At 45.7% G+C, this 26,168-nt stretch overlaps 1 non-coding gene across 1 annotated transcript; it reads left to right on the top strand.

The window, feature by feature from the left end:
• The first annotated feature begins 6,861 nt into the window (after positions 1 to 6,861).
• On the top strand, positions 6,862 to 7,016 carry LOC143363135 (5.8S ribosomal RNA). The gene has a single exon (XR_013083746.1). It is a non-coding gene; the product is annotated as a 5.8S ribosomal RNA (ribosomal RNA).
• The last annotated feature ends 19,152 nt before the right edge of the window (positions 7,017 to 26,168 follow it).

The following is a 26,168-nucleotide window of genomic DNA, read 5'->3' as shown; positions in this document are numbered from 1 at the left end:
ATATCGGCGTCCTCCGCGCCTGGTTTTCTTCTTCTTGATTGTTCGCGAGATTACCACGCCGGTCATTACTTTAATTAACTACGTGCTTCTAATATGGGGGCAGCGTCTTCGTCTGCGTCCTCGTGCTAGTGTCACGCACCGAGAGCAAGATCGTGAGGCTGGGGTCGAGATATCTAAGCGTATGCTTGTAGAGATCTTTTCCGATTTCTGCTTTCGCCGCTAGAGTACTTATAGGGGTGGTCGAATATTTTTAGCAGCGAGAAAGCTGGTCCTTGAGGGTGTATCTGAGAGGGGTCATTTCTTGTAGCGAGAAAGAATATTGGGACTTTGTCCATCTACTTTTCAAAAAGGGAACTAAAAGGCCTGAAGGGAGAAAAAGCAACAGTGGCTGTGAGAACGAGTAGGGCGGAGCGCGATGAGGGCGAAAGAGATGGCGAGATTGTACGTTAGAACGGTTATGAGAGAGAAAGCGCTAGCCTTGTATTCGGCTGTGCGTGCGAGCGAGGCGGTATCTGTTTAGAGTGAGAGGGGAGATGCAATGGGTGCGAGTGAGAGCGCACTGGCCATTGGTGTGAGTGCGAGAGCACTAGCGCTGAGAATCAACGAGTGCGAGTGAGAGGTTTCGTGCTACGAGTGCGAGAGAGATAGCGCTACTTCGTAGTTACTCTCTGGTTTCTGAGATGTCGCTGGTGTTTTAGGTAGGGCGTGATTGTCGGTAAGACGCTGAAGGTAAGTTCGCTGATATGATAATATGTAGGCGGTGGGTAACCGAGAGACGAACGGTAACATCTGTAGTGTAGGTATATTACTGGCAGTTGGTAATATACAAGTTTTAAGTGATTGTTGAACGCCACGCAAGGTGTAGATATAAAATATAAAAGAACGCAATATAAAATAAGTTGTTAATTATAAGAACGAAAGAACGCATGTGTAATTTATGTATATATGTATGAGAACGCATGTTTAATATATGTAAAAGAACGCATGATATATATATTGATAAATAATAAGACACAAAATGATTATTATAATTATAAGGAACGCATAATAAGTAATATATATATATTGTTAAATAATAGTTTTGGTACTTTAAATAATTGTAAATTAACGAAGGTAAGTAAAGATATAATCGTAGTAAGAGAATGATCGTCGTATATAATATATGTATATGTATTTTATGAATGAATGTATATGTGCAACGAGTCCGTTTCCCGGCGGATCTCGATACAACAGGTTCCTCGCGGCCGGATTTGGCTCGCCGTGCCAGGGTTCGCGGCGGGATAACGCGAGGGTTACGGCGGGACGCGGGCGGTCGAGCACGGGTGATTAACGACACGAGTCTTCAAAATGTTCGTCACTGTCCTGGCTTCGCGTTTCGGGGGTCGGCGGTCGCAATTCGGGTCTCGCGCGCGTGTCGTATTTCGGCGGGGTCATGGCTGTACGCAGCGGCGTATCCGGACCAGGGCAACCACGGCGGACGGAGAGCCGTGCCCCAGGACGGCCGGCGTTTCGTCGGTCGCGGGTGGTTCGCTCTCCGAGGGTGTAGGGCGGAGGCGGAGATGTCGGGTTTAACGGGAAAGAAGGTTACTTACCCTGGTTCCGGTCTCGATCGCTCGGCGTTCGGGTCGGCGCTCCAGGAATTCCAGCACGCAGCGGCGTGTCCGGGATTGCGGGTCGCGTGTATACTTCGGCACACTCGCGGTGATAATTCCGCGGACAGAATCTACGCTAACGGCGCGGGTTAAAGTCCGGCTTCTCGGCGTCGCGGAGAACGGTTCCGGTCGTGATCGGGCGGTCGGTATCGGCGGCTGGCGATCTTATCCGAGAAACACGTCTGTTCGCGAACGTGGCGGAAAGCCAAAGAGACCGTTTTCCGGCTCGTCTCTCTCGTCTTGCTAGGCGAGGGGGTGTGGTGCGGTACGGTTCGCGGCCGGCTTTTCCGGCGTCGTCACGCATCCGGCGCGACGGTATCGCATCATGGCGTGTTCCGGTTCCCGCCAAGATCGGTTCGGAGGTGTGGGGATCGCGGGGGGCGCTCGCGGGTACCGGCGGATCTCGTTATCCGTCGGTCGTGTTCGGGGCGGTTCGAGTTCGGGGCGCGTACGGTTAGGAACAGGCCTGGCGCAGCCAGGTCTGTTACATATGTATGTACTTTATGAATGAATATTTACATGTATGTGTACGTGTAGCGCGAGACTCTAGGTGGCGCGTGGCATACGAGTGAGAACGCATCGCAAGCTTCACGGGCGCGAGAGAGACGTACGTGAAAGCTTATGAATGAAATTGTAACGGGATCGTTCCTGTGTGAATGACGCGTGGCAGGAACGCTCTTGTGAGGGGGACGCAAACCGGTTCTGGCCACGGGTGCGAGAGAGAAAGCGATAGCCGCGTGTGCGAGTGAGAACGCGGTCCTATGCTGACCGTGGGTGCGAGTGAGACGGAGTTACTATGGTAGACGCTGCGCGTGCGAGAGAGAGGTACTATATGTTGGTGCGAGAGAGACAGAGCTATTGGGGTCAGCGGCATGCGAGTGGTGGGGGTTAGCCGCGTTCAGCGTCAGGCAGGAGCGTCGAAAGTGTGTCTTCTGGGCGACTTTCGGCGAAATCGTTGCGTTTCCTGCATGAAATGCACGGGAACGTGACATCCTCTTAGCGGTGGGACTTAGAAAAATTTCCAGAGTTTTGTCGACGGAGTAGTACATCCGTCCATTATTTGCTAATAACTCGGTAAATAATAGTAGTAGCGAGTTTGGTGTTATGATATATATTGTTAGAAACCGTCTATATTACAGTGATATCACGTCGAAAATCGTCTAGGACCGATACGGAAAAAGTTTCCTCTTAGCGGTGGGACTTAGAAAAATTTCCAGAGTTTTGTCGACGGAGTAGTACATCCGTCCATTATTTGCTAGTAACTCGGTAAATAATAGTAGTAGCGAGTTTGGTGTTATGATATATATTGTTAGAAACCGTCTATATTACAGTGATATCACGTCGAAAATCGTCTAGGACCGATATGGAAAAAGTTTCCTCTTGGCGGTGGGACTTTCAATAAGATATTTATAAGAAAGTTGAAACAAGTAAAATATCTGAACAAGATAAGATATTGATAAGAAGTCTTGTTCGAGATATACGTATAAAATTGAGAAACCGAGAACGCAGAGGGGGAGGAGGTATATTTGAAAACGAATTTCTTCGAGGTTGAATATTTATAGAGAAGAAGATATATGTATCTCGTGCAAAAGGTTCTCTGAGAATTTGCACGAGTATAAAATATATATATGATTGGAAGAAAAATTGTCGACGACCTGTCTCGAAGAGAGCTGGCGGCGAAGGCATTCGAAAAATTGTCGAAGCTCCCTGGTTGATCCTGCCAGTAGTCATATGCTTGTCTCAAAGATTAAGCCATGCATGTCTCAGTACATGCCGCATTAAGGTGAAACCGCGAATGGCTCATTAAATCAGTTATGGTTTCTTAGATCGTACCCACATTTACTTGGATAACTGTGGTAATTCTAGAGCTAATACATGCAAAACAGAGTTCCGACCAGAGATGGTAGGAACGCTTTTATTAGATCAAAACCAATCGGTGTCGGGCGTCTACGTTCGTTCATCGTTTGCTTTGGTGACTCTGAATAACTTTGTGTTGATCGCATGGTCTACTAGCACCGGCGACGCATCTTTCAAATGACTGCCTTATCAACTGTCGATGGTAGATTCTGCGCCTACCATTGTTGTAACGGGTAACGGGGAATCAGGGTTCGATTCCGGAGAGGGAGCCTGAGAAACGGCTACCACATCCAAGGAAGGCAGCAGGCGCGCAAATTACCCACTCCCGGCACGGGGAGGTAATGACGAAAAATAACGATACGGGACTCATCCGAGTCCTACCGGTGGGCTTGCTCTTCACGGGGCGGTCCAACTAATATCCCATCGCGGTGCTCTTCACTGAGTGTCGAGGTGGGCCGGTACGTTTGCTTTGAACAAATTAGAGTGCTCAAAGCATGCTATCTTCGCCTGAATACTGTGTGCATGGAATAATGGAATAGGACCTCGGTTCTATTTTGTTGGTTTTCGGAACCCCGAGGTAATGATTAATATTGACAGATGGGGGCATTCGTATTGCGACGTTAGAGGTGAAATTCTTGGATCGTCGCAAGACGGACAGAAGCGAAAGCATTTGCCAAAAATGTTTTCATTAATCAAGAACGAAAGTTAGAGGTTCGAAGGCGATCAGATACCGCCCTAGTTCTAACCATAAACGATGCCAGCTAGCGATCCGCCGAAGTTCCTACGATGACTCGGCGGGCAGCTTCCGGGAAACCAAAGCTTTTGGGTTCCGGGGGAAGTATGGTTGCAAAGCTGAAACTTAAAGGAATTGACGGAAGGGCACCACCAGGAGTGGAGCCTGCGGCTTAATTTGACTCAACACGGGAAACCTCACCAGGCCCGGACACCGGAAGGATTGACAGATTGATAGCTCTTTCTTGATTCGGTGGGTGGTGGTGCATGGCCGTTCTTAGTTGGTGGAGCGATTTGTCTGGTTAATTCCGATAACGAACGAAACTCTAGCCTGCTAAATAGACGTAACTATGGTATCTCGAAGGCCCCCGGCTTCTGTCGGTGGGTTTTTACTACCAACGTACAAACAAATCTTCTTAGAGGGACAGGCGGCTTCTAGCCGCACGAGATTGAGCAATAACAGGTCTGTGATGCCCTTAGATGTTCTGGGCCGCACGCGCGCTACACTGAAGGAATCAGCGTGTTTTCCCTGGCCGAAAGGCCCGGGTAACCCGTTGAACCTCCTTCGTGCTAGGGATTGGGGCTTGCAATTATTCCCCATGAACGAGGAATTCCCAGTAAGCGCGAGTCATAAGCTCGCGTTGATTACGTCCCTGCCCTTTGTACACACCGCCCGTCGCTACTACCGATTGAATGATTTAGTGAGGTCTTCGGACTAGTACGCGGCAATGTTTCGGCATTGCCGATGTTGCCGGGAAGATGACCAAACTTGATCATTTAGAGGAAGTAAAAGTCGTAACAAGGTTTCCGTAGGTGAACCTGCGGAAGGATCATTACAAATCAAACATCTGCCAGATCCATGAATATATATATATATATATATACATACAAAAATGCTTTCAAAGCACACAGAAAAGACCAACAGGAGAGTACAAGGTTATAATAAAAGGAATTCACTCTCCTGTGTAATCATCGTATGATGAGAAAATAAAGAAAAAGGGGTGTAGGGGATGTGTATAGCGACGAACTACTCCCCATGCAACGGCTTACGTGTGGAGGTCATAGTTACGCATGGAGTACATAGTTACTCAAAGCGTACGATTCTCCCGTCCAAAATTAAGGCGCAGAGAGCCCGCCAGACCATTTGTGCACAAACACGGCAATATATAATATATGCACTCTTTCGACAATGGGACGAAAGATCTCAATGAGAATGACACACGAGGAAACAGAGGGTGCTTGCGTGAAGGTGGAGCATCGCATCGTTTACTTGTATTGGGGAGTGAGTGCGAAGAGCTGTACTTCGGGTCTTCGGGAATCGTCACCGACGTTCACATTGCAAACTCGAACGATCAATAGGGTGCGGTTTCCCGTCGGACGCTGAATGTTATAGCTTAACCACGAATATAGAAATACCCGTCGTTACGAATCGATGTTTTTCACCCGCCACCTGATGGATCGTGTTCTCTTTGATAAAAATACCTCGTGTCAAAGAGACGTGTATACTATAATATACGCCATTGGTCTGCCTGTGTGTAGGCTCTCGACAATTATATGGACAATTACGGTCGCAAGAACAGGGATGTAAGCGTCGATTCGAATCCACATATCGCGCTTCCTCGGTCTTCGCCTGTGGTGTCCGAGATACGTCCATTGGAAACGGTGGTGTTGTCTCTCCTCTAGAGAAAGAGAGGACAACAACAGGGTAGCCTGTGGAAAACTTGCGGTGAACGCGTTGTGTTCTGTCACGAACGTCGAGGAATAGGATGAGAGAAGGACCTGCTGTGAAGCTCGCTTTTAAAGCTGCGTGAGTCTGACACCCTACTCTGTGTGGCGATAGCGCACACACGAGCGTGGGACGAATGACCGCTGCCAGAGCCGGCTGTGAGTCCCGCTCTATTTATCGAGTTCGCGTATAACATAGAGCACAAAACGTCGCCGCATGCGTGTTCGTTGACGAACACGTATATTCGAGAGGACCGGCTGCGTAGCTCGCGTAAAGCTGTGTGCGATTCTGACACTCTACTCTCTGTGTGGCGATAATACAGTGCACAAGAGCTTGGGACGAACGATCGCGCACGGCCAGAGCCGGCTGTGAAGTCCGCTAGTATCGAATAATCGTTCTCCGTGCACAAGTGGAAATGTGTTTCGAGAGGACCGGCTGCGTATCTCGCGTAAAGCTGTGTGCGATTCTGACACTCTACTCTCTGTGTGGCGATAATACAGTGCACAAGAGCTTGGGACGAACGATCGCGCACGGCCAGAGCCGGCTGTGAAGTCCGCTAGTTATCGAGTTCATTCTCCAATAAGAGAGGAGGAGGAGAAGTGTCGGGATCCAGTATCGGGTTGTCTATGATCCCCGTCGTTTTCTGAATTCTCCTCCTGTGTTTTCCACTTTAAAGGTTTTTCAATGTATTTTCCGCCCGGCCGTCGGATACGTGTGCGCATTGCATCGCGTACTCGCGACGGTTTCCGTTTCTACGGACGATCGTGTGTCGTCCTTAAAAACGACGCCTGAATCTCCTTCGCGCGCTGGTTGGAGCTTTCAGGTATCGGCGTTCTTATGAACCGCAGAACAAGAGACATAATTATATATTGATTATAAATCAAATTATACGATTACTATGAACGGTGGATCACTTAGCTCGTGGGTCAATGAAGCACGCAGCTAATTGCGCGTCAACGTGTGAACTGCAGGACACATGAACATCGACATTTCGAACGCACATTGCGGTCCACGGATACAATTCCTGGACCACGCCTGGCTGAGGGTCGTTTACGTAACCAAATACTGCTTGCGTTGCTCTTGTAAGTCCCCGCCGTCGCTTACCTCTCCATCTCGAATTGTGGAGGGCGCAAAGAGCGTTTCTGAGTCGGGTTGCAAAGATGCTAGGTACGAGCGAACGATGGACGTTTCGTCGGCGTTTGACGCGGTTCTGTGAAAATTGCAAATTTTACATTGCGTCTAACGGTTTCGTGAGAAGAAGGGAATAGGAATGGGTATCACATTCGGACTTGCGTGAGTGTTTTGCGGCGTCGTGAGTCGTATTTTCAATACGACCGCCTGTGAACACCGCTCCGACGATCGAAATCTCTCTCTCCTCTCTCTGGAACGATTCGCATTGCGGAAGAAGCGTTTCACTCTCGAACATTTTACGCGCTCCCGACGTCGTCTGAAATGATGCGTATACGAAAGGTATAAGAGTCTCAAGAGACTACAGTGAATGGACACAAATAAAGAAAGAGATACCGGACACCCGTGTAAAATCTGTGTGCGCAACTGTGGTGTGCAACGTAAGCCCCAGGGAGATATATAAAATAAAATACGTCTGTGCGTGGATGTGTCTCTCTACACATAATTGCGGCGGAGGGTCGTCGTTGCCAGCGACTTCGACAAACATATTCTTAGAGTTCGCGAGACAGTGGTCTCTCGTTCTACGAACGCTTTGATGACTGATGGACATAGCAACATTTGGCATTGTGCGGGATGCGCACGCGTACTTGTATCGGGTCGAATAATTTCCCCGTCGTCGCGTGTCCTCGCTAATCCGTTGCGGATTCCATCGCCACGTTCGTTGAATTGAATGACGACCGAGATCTCGTGTCTCTTTGGTTTGATCGATGATATCGCGTCGTGCAGCGTTTCTGTACCCCCGTGTGTCTAGTGTAGTAGAGAAACCCCACCGGGTGTTGAAAATATATATATATACTCCTCTATGGAGTGGCTTTCGAACATCGTTGTCACCACAACGTGTTGTCACGCAGAGCACGAGAAGGTGAAGGTGAAAACAAACCTTTGTCGGTCGCCCCATGTCTTTTTTTCTTCATTGTCGATCGCGAGACCGCGCGATCTGTCGGTCGTCCAGTCCCCGGAAGTTCTTTTCGACGGACGTTAAAGTTAACCGGCCGATCGTCTAGCGAGAGTTTCCGATCGACGAACAAAATGAAGAAACCTCTACTATATATATTATATAGAGAAAAGACACTTTGGTGTGGCGCATAAGACATATGGTTTTGTTTTGTTTTTTTTGTGCTCCTCTGTACGTTCTCGCGTACTTTTAAAGCTTTCGGTGAAATATACGAAACATTTTTTTTCACGTTTGACGACCTCAGAGTAGGCGAGATTACCCGCTGAATTTAAGCATATTACTAAGCGGAGGAAAAGAAACTAACAAGGATTTCCTTAGTAGCGGCGAGCGAACAGGAATGAGCCCAGCACTGAATCCCGCGGTTCCGCCGTTGGGAAATGTAGTGTTTAGGAGGGTCCATTTATCCCGTGACGTCGAACCGCGTCCAAGTCCATCTTGAATGGGGCCATTTACCCGTAGAGGGTGCCAGGCCCGTAGCGATCGGTACGCGTTTCGGGAGGACCTCTCCTTAGAGTCGGGTTGCTTGAGAGTGCAGCTCTAAGTGGGTGGTAAACTCCATCTAAGGCTAAATATGACCACGAGACCGATAGCGAACAAGTACCGTGAGGGAAAGTTGAAAAGAACTTTGAAGAGAGACTTCAAGAGTACGTGAAACCATTCAGGGGTAAACTTGAGAAACCCAAAAGATCGAATGGGGAGATTCATCGTCGACGAGGCTGGCTTCCGTTGGTGCGCAGATACCCCGTATGGGCCTTCGTGGTTTCCAGTGCGAGGGTACACCATCTTCGGCAAATGTTCCGGTCGCGTAGTCGTGCACTTGTCCCTTAGTAGAACGTCGCGACCCGTTGCGTGTCGGTCTACGGCCCGAGTTGTTGCCTGTCGTGTCGCTACGTGCGCACACGACAGACGCTCGATCGCCTGGCCGGCTGCGTGACGGTACTCTGACGGTATCGGGCCGCAACCAATCCATTCTCGAATGTGTGTGAGTCAGGCCCACCGCAAGCTCGGTTAGTTTTACCCGAATGTACGGACCTGGTGCCGGCTTCGGGCCTAACCAGCTGTTAGCAAGCGGTGTCCTCGGACTGGCCAAGCTTCGAATTACCGGTCAGCGACGCTACTGCTTTGGGTACTCTCAGGACCCGTCTTGAAACACGGACCAAGGAGTCTAACATGTGCGCGAGTCATTGGGACATGTAAACCTAAAGGCGCAATGAAAGTGAAAGTCGTACCTTTGGGTCGACCAAGGGAGGATGGGCCGCGTTACGATGCGGCCTCGCACTCCCGGGGCGTCTCGTTCTCATTGCGAGGAGAGGCGCACCCAGAGCGTACACGTTGGGACCCGAAAGATGGTGAACTATGCCTGATCAGGACGAAGTCAGGGGAAACCCTGATAGAGGTCCGTAGCGATTCTGACGTGCAAATCGATCGTCGGAACTGGGTATAGGGGCGAAAGACTAATCGAACCATCTAGTAGCTGGTTCCCTCCGAAGTTTCCCTCAGGATAGCTGGCACTCGCTCGTTCTCTTTGGTGAACGTGTGCGAGTCTCATCTGGTAAAGCGAATGATTAGAGGCCTTGGGGCCGAAACGACCTCAACCTATTCTCAAACTTTAAATGGGTGAGATCTCTGGCTTGCTTGGATCAATGAAGCCACGAGATATTATTTGGATCAGAGTGCCAAGTGGGCCAATTTTGGTAAGCAGAACTGGCGCTGTGGGATGAACCAAACGCAGAGTTAAGGCGCCTAAGTCGACGCTTATGGGATACCATGAAATACGTTGGTTGCTTAAGACAGCAGGACGGTGGCCATGGAAGTCGGAATCCGCTAAGGAGTGTGTAACAACTCACCTGCCGAAGCAACTAGCCCTGAAAATGGATGGCGCTGAAGCGTCGCGCCTATACTCCGCCGTCAGCGGCAAGTGGGGTTGGACGTTTGCGCTGTTGCGTAAACGTCCTCCATGAAGCTCTGACGAGTAGGAGGGTCGCGGCGGTGTGCGCAGAAGGGTCTGGGCGTGAGCCTGCCTGGAGCCGCCGTCGGTGCAGATCTTGGTGGTAGTAGCAAATACTCCAGCGAGGCCCTGGAGGACTGACGTGGAGAAGGGTTTCGTGTGAACAGCCGTTGCACACGAGTCAGTCGATCCTAAGCCCTAAGAGAAATCCTATGTAGATGAGGTGTCCTAAGAGCAAATGTACAAACACAAAACACACACCCATCGGGCGAAAGGGAATCCGGTTTCTATTCCGGAACCCGGCAGCGGAACCGCATACCATTCGGGCCCTCGTAAGAGTGTTCGTCGGGGTAACCCAAAATTACCTGGAGACGCCGTCGGGAGATCCGGGGAGAGTTTTCTTTTCTGTATAAGCGTTCGAGTTCCCTGGAAACCTCTAGCAGGGAGATAGGGTTTGGAACGCGAAGAGCACCGCAGTTGCGGCGGTGTCCGGATCTTCCCCTCGGACCTTGAAAATCCAGGAGAGGGCCACGTGGAGGTGTCGCGCCGGTTCGTACCCATATCCGCAGCAGGTCTCCAAGGTAAAGAGCCTCTATTCGATAGATTAATGTAGGTAAGGGAAGTCGGCAAATTGGATCCGTAACTTCGGAATAAGGATTGGCTCTGAGGAGCGGGGCGTGTCGGGCTTGGTCGGGAAGCGGGTCTGGCTGACGTGCCGGCCTGGGCGAGGTGAACACATTATTGCGAATCCGAGCTCGGTCCCGTGCCTTGGCCTCCCGCGGATCTTCCTTGCTGCGAGGCTTCCGTCTAGAACGGTCGTCCTCTTCGGCCGCCATTCAACGCTCTGCTCAGAACTGGCACAGACTAGGGGAATCCGACTGTCTAATTAAAACAAAGCATTGCGATGGCCCCCACGGGTGTTGACGCAATGTGATTTCTGCCCAGTGCTCTGAATGCCAACGTGAAGAAATTCAAAAAAGCGCGGGTAAACGGCGGGAGTAACTATGACTCTCTTAATGGCGGCGTGACACGTTTGTCGAGAGCTCCGTGAATTAACGAGGTTTAAAGCGGTTATAAATTCAGCATTTAATAGTACAATGTGTATCAGTGAAAGTGCAAGAACAGAACTATATATAGACTGTATGTGAAAAGGTGATGAGAACAATAGTAAATTGCAATAATCAAGCGATAAAATAGTGACCGACCACGTGTTGACAGCTAGAAACTTTAAACGTGCCTGAAGTGAAAAAGTATAACTTTTCGAAAGAAAATATTGAGCTGGAATTGTGCACGATTTTGGCACGAGTATTTGAGTCATGTATCGTAAAAATCGGTGCGCGGATGGCTGATTTATTACAATTTGAAAATTAAAATAAATGTACACGTGCACGGCGAACAGTCATTGAATATGAATAGAGTGGAAACTTTTCGCGAGTGAATGCATGTCCACAGACAATACAACAAGTGTCACTAGAAAGAGCGAATTGAATTAAATGTTATAGGTGCTCTACAAAACTGAAAAATAAATATTAGAGGATATACTGGGCGACTGTGCGAGTAATTTGTGATTTATTTCATAAAAATTGGTGCACGGATGACTATTATTTTGTCATTTGAAAATATAATGAACTGTTGCGTCGCAGTGTGGTGGGATGGGGACTTTTATTGTGGGTTCGAGTGACCGTGGAGCGCTGAAGCGCTCTGCTCGTGGAAGTTAAAAAATAACTTTGTACACAGAGTTAAAAGCGAAAAACTGTTGTAGATTTATTTAGCAGATGTAACTCCCTCAGTTCTACAATGAGTTCTGTCTCGTCCTGGAGCTTCGAATCCTTTTTCTAGCTTCTTCCTTCTCGTCTCGCTTCCTTAGCCAATAGGAAAATTGGGATCTTCTGGCTAGGCGTTGATTCGTCGGATCACTCGTCTTCCGGTTGCTGCTTGATGGTGATTGGTAGTGGATGGATCTTAATAGCGCACGCACGGGAGTGGGGTACGCATGAGGGTGAAGTCCCGCCAAAACAAGGGACGTGGGGCCATGTGGGACCGAACAAGAGAGAGGTCCAAGGGAGTTCCAAGAGGTCCTTGACTGAGAATTTATGACCTCTTGTCCTTAACTGATTCCGGACTTCGACTATCCCTAATTTATGTTGAATTGGAAAAGCTACTCTAAGAGGCTGCGTGACTTTCTCTAAATTCCTCAATTAGTCTCGCCGACTCGAATTTCGTCAAGGATCTCTATGGAACTCTCCCGGTCTTTCTTTACCTACTCTAAACTATCGCGTCCAAATAGAATACATATGTATTAAATACGCGATTGCATCTTATATTTAAATTTTCCTCTCCGCGCCATTAATCGATGCTATATATATATCTAGCTATGTTCGCGTGGTCAACTGGCCACGCTACACCTTCCCCCTTATTGAAAAGGTGTTTCCCATGGGAACAGCTTTTACATACTACTTGATACTACTCTATTCTAATTGATTATATAGACGGCGCATGATTTGAGTCTGCTTCAGAATAACTATATATGTGTGTGTGCGCAGGTGTACCTACAATCGGAGTTCCTGATGTATATATTTACATTAAAATCGTTTAAGGTGGATTCAGTTTATTTATACAACAGTTTTATACTCAGTCGCTTTACTAATCTAATCGTATACAGGCTAGTTTCAACTTATTCGCATGGACCGTTTTAAATTTATTATTACTTATCTCTATCTCTATTGTTAAGTCGTTATATACATTAACTACGTGGTATGGCCCTGCCCATTCGGTATCAAATTTGGACGTTTTTGGTTCCTTAGCTAAATAAACATAATCGCCTACATTAAATTTACGAGGATTAACATTTTTGTCGTACAGTCGTTTACTTTTTTCCTTTGCTCGATTTAAATTCGTTGCTGCCATAGCTTGAGTAGTGGTAATCTTTGTAAACAATTCGTTTAAGTAATGAAAGAATGTCCGAGGGATTTCCTGCTTAGCAAATTCAGAAGGAATTAAAGCCTTAACACCAAAAACTAATTCGTGTGGGGTAAATCCTGTAGCTTCATGTACGGAAGTGTTATATGAAAACATCCCAAATCTAATCCAATCATCCCAATCTGTTTTAGTGCAGTAGTGTTTCAAATATTCTACAAAAACTCTATGGGCACGTTCGAGAGATCCTAATGACTGTGGATGGAATGCAGTAGAAGTAATCCTTTGGATCTTGAAGATTTTACAAAAGGTTTTCATAACTTCACTCGTAAAGTTTCGTCCCTGATCCGTATGAATAGTCCTGGGACATCCAAATCTACTAATAAATTGTTCCGCCAGAGCTGTGGCAACAGTTATTGAATCTATGCTTGCTAACGGAATGGCATCTGAGTATTTGGTTAGATTATCCTGTAGGGTAAGTAAATATTTATTGCCTTTATTGGTAATGGGCAAGGGACCTACTATATCCATTTGAATTTTTTCAAAAGCTCTACTTGGGGTATCAGTGATGCGCATAGGTTGTCTAGTTTTTGCGGGAAGTACCTTGTTCTGTTGACAAGAAGGGCAAGTCCTCACAAAATCTTGGATTTCTTTTCCCATCCTAGGCCAATAAAAATTTTCTCTAATACTGTCGTATACCTTGGTCATACCATGATGACCACCGATGGTAGTATCGTGATGTTCCTTAATAATTTTTAGTCTATCCGATATTTCAGGGATGATTATTTCTCCGGAACAAATGGTTATTATATATTGGGGGTCAGTAAGTATGGATTTTATTGATTGTTCGAGGAGATCCCAACCAATAGTTCCTAATCCATTGTGTACTCTAGAAATGCTAAGGGTTTCTGTGTTTGTCCTATCCATGAGGCATTTGAGGGACTTCAATGAGGCTACGACATTCTGAAAGTCAGGTATCTCTTCAGAGGTAGTTTTAATGAATAAGTGAAATATATAGAATCTATCCCCGGGTATGGTTAAGGCTTCTCCAACATTAACATTGTACTCTTTTACTCGATGGATAAGAAACTTCTCCCGTTTCAGGAGATCCTTGCTAGTCTCTGTAGCACATGAACAATCAGTAGGGAGGAAATGTATAAGGTTATCTTTACGCATGTAGAGATAATCCTCAGAATGTTTAAAGGTCGAGAGGAAAGTGGGATGAGGGTTGGGTATATTGTCCGTGACTCTAATAGGTAATATTTTATTCGCTTTCTGCGTTGTATCATATAGATTCTCTATCTGTGTTTCAGGTTTGAATGAGGTCGGCCCTATCTCGGATTGTGCCCCTATAACCGGCTCCTCAGCCTGAAGAATCTGCGCTTTACCACGCAATACACCACCAGTGATAGCTCCCTGAGACGGGGTCAGGAGGTTTTCCGGATTGCCGATATTCTCAGGGCAGCCAGAGCGCCGAAAAGAAGGGATAGAAAGAGAAAGCATCGCCCTTGCGCCTAACGGTGCCTGGAACGGGGTCAGGAGGTTTTCCGGCTTGCCGATTTTCCAGACGCCCGAGTCGCCGCAAGCCAACGATGCCCGAGGCAGAATCCGAGTATCTACATTCTCTTCACGGTTGTCGTGTCTTTCAACGACCTCGTACAGATCAGAGAGTGGTTCCTTCCCTCCTACATGGAATTTTATTGAGGGTGAAGGCGTTTCGTCTTCGTCAGCAGTATGATAATCGTCACTGTCGTCATTATCGCTGTCTCTACTACCAAAAGTTTTGCAACTGTCTTCGACCTCATTTCCAACCACTGCTTCCCCGCGCGCAAGGAAAACAGAGGCAACCCGTTCCTCACAGTAATATTCTATGCTTTGGTCTGAGTTAGGATTTGGGTTTGTCCGGAGGTTCGTGAGCAACACCTCGCCGGCGCCTGCGAGAGCCACCCCCGAATTCTCCAGACAAGGATCTATTAAGTTTGTTTGGAACATTGAATTATTTTGGAGGTCTACAGGGTTTCGGGACAATGCGTCTGCGTTGGAGTTCACCTTACCAGGTTTGTACACAATTTTATACTCGTATTCGTTCAATTTAATTCGTCATCTCATAAGTTTTGATGTGGGATCTTTGACATTGTGTAACCAAACTAACGGGCGATGAGCAGTTACCAGGGTGAATTGATGACCGTAGAGATAAGGTCGAAAATGGTCTACTGCGAATAGAACTGCTAACAATTCCTTTTCTATAGTAGAATAATTACATTCTGCTTCATTTAAAGTTCTAGATGCATACGCGATGGGGAGGTCTTTCCCTACAGGCCCTTGGCTCAATACAGCCCCTACAGCGAAATTGGAAGCGTCTATGTCTATGAGGAAAGAAGCAATTCCTTCATTAAAAGATTGGTGTTTCAACGTAATAGCGGGTGATTGGACAATCTCACTGGCGTCAAGATTTAAGCAGATTCGGATGGACCGGCGCGCGCGATAAGGGCTTCGTTCCGCGGTGCGTTTCGACGCGGTGCCCCTCGCGAGTTTAAAGACTGCGAGTTTCCATTAAACCGGGATGTTGAAGGTCGGTTAAATTTATTTCCCTGAGAATTTCCTGAGACGTTCGCGTAACACTGGGACTCTACATGACCGGTCTTCCTACATAAACGGCATCTAATTTCCCGGGAATTCTGGGGGTGATTGGGGAGGTTATCGGTGCAATGAACACGGTCATGCCCTGGTTGGCCGCATCTAAAACACCTTCTATCATGTCGCGCATTGGTTACGTATAATCGAGCGTCGCGTACAGTGAGTTTCGGAGGGGTATGTCGATATTCTTCAAAAGTTTCACCTTCTAATTGAACTGCTACTTTTATAGCGGATTCTAAAGTCTGTAAATTATCCTTTAAAATTATCATTCGTGCTACGCGGTCGCTTAATCCTTTAGTGAAACCCGTTACCGCGGCTTGACTGAGGACAACCTTCGCGCCTATAAATTCTTCCGCAGTATATTTCTCTTTTGCCGCTTCAATTCCCCTACTTACAATTTCGCTAACTCGGGCCCCATAAACATCAACTCTCTCATTATCTATTTGCCGTATGTTTCTCAGTTCGTTATGAATCGAATCTACCTTGAAAAATCGCGCGAATGACTCCTTCAAGATTTTTATTAGCTCATCAAAACTATTAACTTCGCGGTGGCCCGAAATTAAGAAGTCAGCATGCCCCACGATTTTATTCCTAATCAGAGCAAGAAGATTATCCTTATCGGCGGGTTTGATTCTATCATTGGCTAATTTGCATTACCCTATAAATTTCGTCACCGAACAAGATTGTCCATCAAACTGAGGTATAAGGTCGATAGCAAGTTTCAGTGGCAGAAAAGAACGCTCAGATACATTAACAGGACTTATTTCGATGGCTGCGGGACCATTAGAGGAAGCGGTTGTACCATAAAAGATAGAAGAATTAGTTGGGGTACTCTGTATTGGAACAGTACTATGAGATGGCAGAGAGCTTACTTGAGGGAGGGCAACCGTAGTTTCTATTGAAGGTGACACAAACGTTATATCGTCAACAATAAAGGAATTACCACTACTATTCAAGTTAATCCTACGCACTTTCCTACCCTTACGCGACATTTTAAAGCTACGTGACATTCTACGCGTGGCGAAAATAATAAAATTTATGTTCTAAACTTACGAGGGATGGGCTGCCCAGGTTACACCGCTATGATCCACCACCAATCACGCTTTCCTGGCCTTGCGATGTCTCCTTATCAGCAGTTGCTCGATTCTCCTTCCTGGATCCCCGCCGTTGAATTCTCCCGGCTGGATTCTCCTTTCCGGTTCCCCGTCGTTGAATTCTCCCGGCTGGATTCTCCTTATTATAGAATACATATGTATTAAATACGCGATTGCATCTTATATTTAAATTTCCCTCTCCGCGCCATTAATCGATGCTATATATATATCTAGCTATGTTCGCGTGGTCAACTGGCCACGCTACAGAACGAACACGTGCTTGGCGAACAGTCATAGACTATGAACAGAGTGAAAACCTCTCGCGAGTGACTGCGCTGTCATAAACTAGGTACAGCAAGTGTCACCAGTAACTTATTAGAGAGAAATTTAAATTTAAACAATACAAGTGCTCTATAAAACCGAAAAATATCTATCGGAATATATTCTAAGCAGCAGTGTGAGTAAACTGAGATTTATTTTATAAAAATCGGTGCACGGATGACTATTATTTCCCGATTTGAAAATGTATTACATGAACACGTGCTCGGCGAACAGCCATAGAATACAGTCATGAGTTGTGAATAGAGTGGCAAACTCGTATTGAAACCCGTCCTGCGCGCTGATTGGTCGGATCCTTTCGAGCAACCAATCGCCGCTCAGGAGCGAGTGTATCTCTCTGTACCTAAGAATAAATAAATAAATAAACTGCTATTAGAATAATTGAGTGATAACTAACAAAGTGCAGGGGTGCTCAACCTTTGGCTCCCCATTCTTATTAACTTCGTGCCCTATCTCAGTACACACCGCTTAAAGAACAGAAAGAACAATAATTTAACGTGACAGGAGCAATACTGGTGCGCTAATAACAAAGTGCAGGGGTGCTCAACCTGGGCTACCACACCTCACTACAATTTAAAACAAAATACAATTTAATTTCTCTCTCTGTCTCTGTGCACTCAGATATAAAAACAATAAATCAACTTAATAATAGTATATTAATTAGAGAAGTTAATGGTGCTCAACCTGGGGCTTCCAAATTAAATTAAACTTTCTTTGAACAAAAAGAACTTACCTGAAAACGCAACAGTGCTCAAGTTGAGGATCCTGGCAGAGGTACTAATTCCGAAGGTCTTCGCAGTGGTACTCATCCTCGGGATCCTATACCTAACTTGACGAGAATGGAGGACTTCGAAAGCACATCGAACAGTGCGAGAAAAAGGAAAGCGATATCACAACCGAACCTCTCGCCATCAGCAACATCTGAAACAAGAGAAACAAAGCTATCAATACCACTAGAGGAATTGAATAAGATAGACGAAGAAATCAAAGGTCATCTCTACAATATCAGCATATCCTGTTACGTCCCAGGTAGGACGGATTACGATTTTTATGAGATAGGACGCAGTTTTGAACCTACCTGCATTCACCGGCTACGGTTCGGGAAATTGAGGATTGTTTAAATAACTTGTATTCTTATTTTCCAAAACAAACAAAATTATTGATTTATTCAAAATTAGGTGCTGAATCAGATATTTTAAATATGATTTGACAAATAGAGATTATGTGTAGTTAACGCATAAACTAGATAGCTTACAAATATTTCGTTCAATAATAGTAATGTTAATTTACCGAGTTGTTGTGTTCGCTTCGTTAAGTGGACACCGCAAGTCCACAAGTCGCAGGTTCCGTAGATCGCAGTTACCGCAGGTCGGGAATACCGCTAATCGCAGTTGCTGCGGTTCGCAGGTCGCAGGTTGCAGCTTTCACCAATTCCAATTATCACTGGTTTTGAACTTTATAAAACTTTCACTGAATTTGAACTTTATTAAAAACTTTATTAACACTGAAATTGACACTATAACGGACTGATCCGGTCCAAACTTTATGACGGAATGATTGGTCTTTGAAGTATTGGTTCCCTTTTATAGGATGGACAGTCCATTGTTTCAATAGGATATTGATTTGATCTTTTATCTAATGCGCGTCATTCTTACCATGGGATTAGTGTGCCATCTTGGAACTTGGCGCAACTGGACACACTTTCTGTTTATTTTTCGGGGTGACATCGATCTTTGCTTCGTCTCTCGCAGGAGGATAATTGGAATTGTTTTGTTCGCTATCTAATTTTCTAGAAATTTTAACGCCTATCCTAATCCTATTTATTTCCTTCTCCTTGCGTGACATTATTGGGTTTCAACAATAGTTTATAATAATTCTTTGTCTGAAGTTTTATTCGTTTGATTCTTAAGCGGTCGAATCACCGGACATGACACCGTCTTACTTCCTAGAATCTTAAGGCTTATCTTAATCTTATTTATTCTTCTCTCCTCGCGTGGCATAATTTTTATTTGTAGTTTTATTTGTCTTATTCATGAGCGATCGAACTACCGGACGTGACAATCCCAACCAACTAATGAACCTAAAACTAGAACGCAAGCAGTGGATGAAGCCATCAACTACTTCCATCATGTATATATAAGAATTTCAAGAGCATATACGGAGATAGCAGCAAAATGGGCAGCTGTGGCCCCCATTAGAGATATTGTTACAACGAGCAATACCAAACACGAGTCCTCAGAACAAGTCGAACAGCTAAGAAGAGAACTTGACGAAAAGATAGTCTCAATGGAAGAAAGCATAATTTCGAATGTTAAAGAAATAATACAGACAGAAATAGTAAATTCTAACAAGAACCTAGAGAACATTGTTGAATCTAATAATGTTCTGAACAAAAATTTGGAAACAAACTTCAAGTCAGTACTCTCCAATGAAGTCAAGGAAGTAGTAGGCAAGATGCAACAAGCGGTGCAAATATCAAAGGCTACCCCCTCGAGTCTTACGTATGCAACAGCGGCAAGCAAAACCTCAAGTACCAGGCCAAGCAAACCCATAAATCAACAAAACTCAGGAATTGAATTTTGGATTATTCCACGTCCTGAAGATCTTAACAAATTTAAATCAGCAATCGAAATCAAGAAAGTCCTCAGGGAAAAAATTAAACCGATAGAATACAATTTAAGAGTGATTCACCTAATAACCCTTAACTCGTTGGCAATTAAGGTAATAGCGCAGACAGTTGATATCGAAAAACTACAGAAATCCGATAAACTAAAGGAAATTGGCCTAATGGTCAAAACAAGAGAAAAATTGAAACCGAGAATCTTAGTAAAGGACCTACCACCTAATATTGCCTTCAAGGAAACGCCTGACGCCATAGCGGAGGCACTTGGCGTTAGAGAACATAGACTAGGGATTCGTCCAATTACGGAATACTACGTAGGTGTTAAAAAGCAGAGAAATCTAATTATTGAAGTAACCCCTTACATCAGAAACAAGATAATGGAGCAAGAAAGAATCTTTATCGACTACCAATCCTGTAGAGCCGAAGACTATTTAAGAGTGCTACAGTGTTATAAGTGTCTCAAATATAACCATCTAGCAAAGAATTGTACTGCAGCTTCGTCTACATGCGGACACTGTGCGGAAAGCCATGACTCCAGAGAATGTAAAAACAAGACAAAACTAAAATGTAAAAACTGTGACAACTTCGGATATACAGAGACAAATCATTCAGCACTGGATATGAGAAAATGCCCAATAATGATGAAAAAGCAAACCGAGTTAGCACGTAGCGTCGACTGTGGGGAACCGACAATATAGCGAGTTCTAGTTGCCCACGGGGATCGGAAGGGGGGATTGACAACCCGCCGGTACAAACCCTTCCGAATACAAACACCCCACGAACCGGCCGCAATACAACAACATGCGATAACCAAATAAGAAGTCAAAGCACTCCGACAGGAGTGCCTTCCACTGGCAACAATTTACAAAATTCGACTACAAACAATGGAGGTATCACAATACCACCATCCAGTGGACCATTCCTCTTTCCTACACCAACAAACTCTAACTTTGATAGCCATCAAGCCTCCAATCTAACCAGTGCAAATGTTAATGCAATAACGCAACCAAGATTCTACTGCGAATTCTGTGATAATTCCTTTAGGACTCTTAGAGGCCTAGGAGTGCACAAGTCCTCAGCCCACCGAGAAGAAACAAACAAAACAATAATTACAGAGAGAAAGAAACCTAGATGGCAAGCTGAAGATCTCAGACGATTAGCACAAGCTGAATTGAGAGCACCTACTCAAATCAAAAATAAAATATATGAATACTTACTAAATAAAGTGAAGCTGGACCCGCCACGAACCCTGGAATCAATAAAGTCACTTCGTAAATCGGTCAAATACAGAGGAGTGCTGACAGAACTGGCTGAAACAGAACAAAATGAATCACAAACGGAAGAACAAGAAAACAATTTTAGAGATCAAAATGCAAATAGTAGCGAAACTTACCAAAACACCAGAATCCATGGTACAGCAACAAACGAACCTGAAAGAGAAAATACAATTGTCTACCAAGAATACAATCCCAGAGATGAAAATGCAAATAATAGTGATACTTACCGAAACATCAGAAGACATGGTGCAGTAACCAATGAACCTGAAACAGAAAACACAAATACCTACCAAGGTTATAGTCCTAGAAATCAAAATACAAACAGAAGCGATACATACCAAGATACCAGAATCCATAATACAGCAACGAATGAACCTGAAACAGAAAATACTTCTACCTGCCAAGAAGAACGGAATAGAGGAGAAGAGACAACGAATGTGAGCAACAGCCAACATACAGAACAGATGACCATAATATTTCAGTGGTGTAATCTAGCATTAACCTACCTCCGTTCTGCAGATTGTGAGGATCCAGCGAAATATTCTCTAGCGTACGCGGTTGAAGACGTAAGACAAGAACGTGACCCCAGCAAGCATCTAAATGAATGGTTCAAAGGCAACTTTGGAGATCCAGTCTACACGAACAGATATACTCCTGAAACACAAAATACCGATCAGAACACCTCAAAAAGAATAAAACGTAAAAATGAATATGCAGAAACTCAAAAAATGTGGAAAAAGAGTATAACAAAAACTGCTCATATGATCCTTGATGGCAAACCAGAAACAAATAGCCAAGTATCACTGGTTGAACAAGTACGATATTGGAAACCCATCATTGAAAGGCGGAATAACAGTGATCCTGCAATCTCTAGGAATCAGATCACAAATCTGAATAACTCATTAATAGTTGAACCAATATCATGCCGGGAAACCGAAAGACTCAAACCAAAGAGTGACACAGCCAAAGGCGCTGATGGTCTATCACCACTAACATGGTCTAGAAATGTGCCAACAGTGATAAAAACAATTATAGTGAACATCTTATTATTCTCAGCAGAAGTACCTGTCGAATGGTCCAGAGCGAGAACCGTATTGATTCCCAAAGCAGGCAATCCCCAAGATCCATCCAACTATCGGCCGATCTCGATAGCCTCAGTGATCGTAAGACACTATAATAAAATATTAGCAAATCGATTATATACAGAATTGAAACCGGATGAAAGACAACGTGGCTTCATAAGAGCAGATGGAGCAGCAGAGATAATTTACATACTCACAACAATAATGGAAGACGCCTGGAATGAGAAGAAGCAACTTCACCTCGCATTCCTAGACATCAAGAAAGCCTTCGACTCTGTGTCACATGACTCCATCCTCTGGGCACTAAGAAAGAGAGAAATCCCTGAAAAAGTAATCCAGTATATTAAAAGTCTATATAAGAAATCAGAAATATACATCGAAGTTAATGGGAACAAGTCAGACACCATAAAGCCGGGACAAGGAGTAAGACAGGGAGACCCACTGTCATCAAACATCTTCAATTTGGTAATGGACGAAATAATCAAAGCAACATCGCGAATTATAGGATACGAAATATTAAATCTGATGATAAATGCCTTAGCATTTGCTGATGACTTGATTCTAATAGCCAGTACCAAGGAAGGCCTGCAGACACTAATCAATGAGGTCACAACGGAAATGGGAAAGCATGGTCTCGCCCTGGCGCCCGGCAAATGTAAATGCCATTCCTTAATTCCATCGGGGAAAGAAAAGAAAATGAAAATTATAGAACAAGAAAATTTTAACATCGAAGGAAATACCGTACCTCAAATTGGTGTCCTGGACAAATAGCAACACCGAGGCGTCACCTTCACAGTACGTGGACCTGCAAAAGAGAAATTTAATATAGAAACCTACCTAGAAAGGATAAGCAAAGCCCCGCTGAAGCCTCAGCAAAGACTAATAATATTAAAAACGTATCTTTTACCAAGATTTCTACACAAGATGGTACTAGGCAGAATAAACTACCTCACCTTAAGGAAACTGGACCGACTAGTAAGACAATATGCAAGAAAATGGCTACATTTTCCCACGGATGTACCTATAGCCTATTTTCACACTAAGGTAAAAGAAGGTGGGATGGGCATTATGTCTCTATACACAAAAGTTCCAAACTTAGTCCAAAGAAGATTAGAGAGTCTGAAAAACTCATCCTTCGAGCTTGCCAGTAAAATAACGGACCACAAAACCCTAGAAAAACGACTAAAATGGGCAAGAATACATGCAAAGGAAGACGACAAATGGGACCAGAAACTTTACAAGCAAGTTGACGGACACGAGCTACGGGAAGCATCGAAAGCGACTCCATCCTCAAGCTGGGTTGTAGATCCATATGTTGCAATCCCAGCGAGAGATTGGATAAAATATCACGCAGTAAGGATAAATGCACTACCTTCCAGAATGAGAACCACTAGAGGGACCAGAAGAAATACGCAAAACACCCTATGCCGAGCAGGATGTCAAGTGCCAGAGACTACGCACCATGTCATACAGGAGTGTCATAGAACACATGGAGGCAGGATTCTAAGACACAATAACATAGCCAATAAGTTAGCCAATGCGTTGAAAAATAAAGGATACCAGGTTGTTGAGGAGCTAAGAATACCCACGAGTGAGGGTATTAGAAAGCCTGACATAGTAGCTGCCAAAGAACAGGAAGTATTAATAATAGATGTTCAAATTGTTTCATGATACAGAAATCTGGAGGAAGCCCATGAAAAGAAAACACGATATTATGCAAATAATAGCGACTTAATAACTTACCTTGCAGACTTAAATCACACGAACAGAAGCAGCATCAAAGTGTCCACAGCAACGATATCATGGAGAGGGATATGGTCGAGACAATCCGATGAGTTCCTGAGGAATATCGGCATATCGAAATCCTTAAGACGAAGCCTAACAACCAGAGCTTTAATGGGATCCTACCTTGTAACCGCATCGATTACATATCGATCGGGCGGCGTGTCGCATGAGCGACGCGGACCCCCACCACGACGTTCCTGGTCATCCTGTCATCCTTCTCTTAATGAAGGATCGCAGGATCCCCCACTAATTAGCGTGCGCGCGCATCGATCCCCACGCGATACGGATCGAATGAGGTCGATGCGCGACAGAGTTAGGCCACTCTACGTCTGGGCGCGAGCTTGTTCGGGTTTGGGAATTTCGGGCTGTCCGGTACGCAGCGAGCGAGTCAAACCGACTCGGGAGCGATACAGTCAAACCGACTGCGTTCCTTCATCTCGTGATAACCTCAAACCGAGGAAGTGTCGTACAAACCGCACGACACGGGTCCATAAAGTCCTACAGGCGGCAATCAACGGCCGTAGCGATTAATCAAATAATAACTACCACGAGACGAAGGAAACTGTATCGGTCTCGAGCCGTATTCTCCACAAAGGGAAGTTAATTTTCTTGCTCGTTTCGGTATATCTCCGTGCGGAGCTTCGCGGTATATTTCGTACCGAGTCAGTGCGGTTAACGTCATTCCACCGAGACCGGAACGCCTCCGAATCCACTGACTAGTGACGACGGAGGCGATCCTCAGGGCCGGCTGTCTGACCGACGCCTCGTACGTGTCGTCATTCGGGCACTTTTCCTGCGTGAGCAGCGAGTGCTCGTGTGCTACGACGACTCACGTCCATACGGGTATTCGCGACGCGGTGTTCAGAGTAGTACGGTTAAAGTCTTTCCACCGATACCGGAACGCCTCCGAATCCACTGACTAGTGACGACGGAGGCGATCCTCAGGGTCGGCTGTCTGACCGACGCCTCGTACGTGTCGTCATTCGGGCACTTTTCCTGCGTGAGCAGCGAGTGCTCGTATGCTACGACAACTCACATTCGTTCGGGAAATTCGCGATACGGTAATCAGAGTCAGTACGGTTAACGCCTTTCCACCGACACCGGATAGTCTCCGAACCCACTGACTAGTGACGACGGAGGCGATCCTCAGGGTCGGCTGTCTGACCGACGCCTCGTACGTGTCGTCATTCGGGCACTTTTCCTGAGTAATCAGCTAGTGCTCGTATGTTACGACGACTCACGTTCGTTCGGGAGAATCACGACGAGAACGCGTAACCTCCGGGACAGCGTGACGTGAGTAACGTACGATTAAAGTATAAGAAAGAGATCCAGACGTGGAGCCAGGACAGGGCTCGGGTAACTGCCTACGCGATGGCACGATTCTACGAAGTCGCGATCGATTAGGCGCGAATTGCGAACAGCATTGATCTAGCAACCGTCGTATTGCGGTTACTGTACATATAAAAAGAAACCAGAATATATCTTATTTCTACCTCCAACATCGTCTCCGAATGATTCAAAGTTAGTTTGAACCTCTCCGTCTTCCAGTGCCTGGAGGCACGAACCTTATCTTACTAGGGTCGTAACCGTCCCTATTTCTCTATCGGAAACTCAACATCGATACGTTTTCTCTCACGCGCCTTCTTCGCGTGGAGGCGACAGCGTGCGCGTGGTCTGCGTGCGTCCACGACGTCGCGTGGAGGCGCGGCCGGTCGGGGACGGGTTCCGTATTGCCTGGTTCATTCTACCAACACCGGAGTGCACCCGAACCCACTGGATAGTGACGACGGGGCAGTCCTCAGGGTTGGCCGGGTGAGCTAAGGTCTTGTACGAGTCGTCATCTGTGCATACTCCCCGAAGCCTCGGCTTGGTGTATGGGTGTTACGACGACCCAGCCGTCCGGCGGAGTCGCAACGACAAGGTTTGGATGCGGTTAAGGTCGCTCCTCCATCACCGGAGATCATTCTGACCCGCTGCAAAGTGATCGCGAATGATCTTCTCAGGGTTGGCTGAGCGATCGTAGCCTCGCACGAGTCGGCATTCGTGTGCGCCTCCCGAGAGATCGGCAGCGTGTACGGGTGTTGCGACGGACCTCGATACAGCGGGCGAGATCGCTCGGACGCGTCGGGACGACCGCGTATAAAGACACGGCAGTAAAATAAAGAAGGAGAATAAAACGGTTACAACCTAAACTTCAGAAGATTCAAGAAAATGACAACAGTAAGAATGCACCACTTATGGCCCTTCAGAAGACGCTCCAACAATCAGCATGGCAACCGGTAGCAGAAGAAAATAAATTACACAAACAGATTATAAAATAAAATGAACTAGAAATATAAAACCTAAACAATTTACTG

This window comes from Halictus rubicundus, unplaced genomic scaffold (genome assembly GCF_050948215.1).
Source record: "Halictus rubicundus isolate RS-2024b unplaced genomic scaffold, iyHalRubi1_principal scaffold0022, whole genome shotgun sequence".
NCBI classification, from domain to species: Eukaryota; Metazoa; Arthropoda; class Insecta; order Hymenoptera; family Halictidae; genus Halictus; species Halictus rubicundus.
This window is presented reverse-complemented; position numbering and strand designations above follow the sequence as displayed.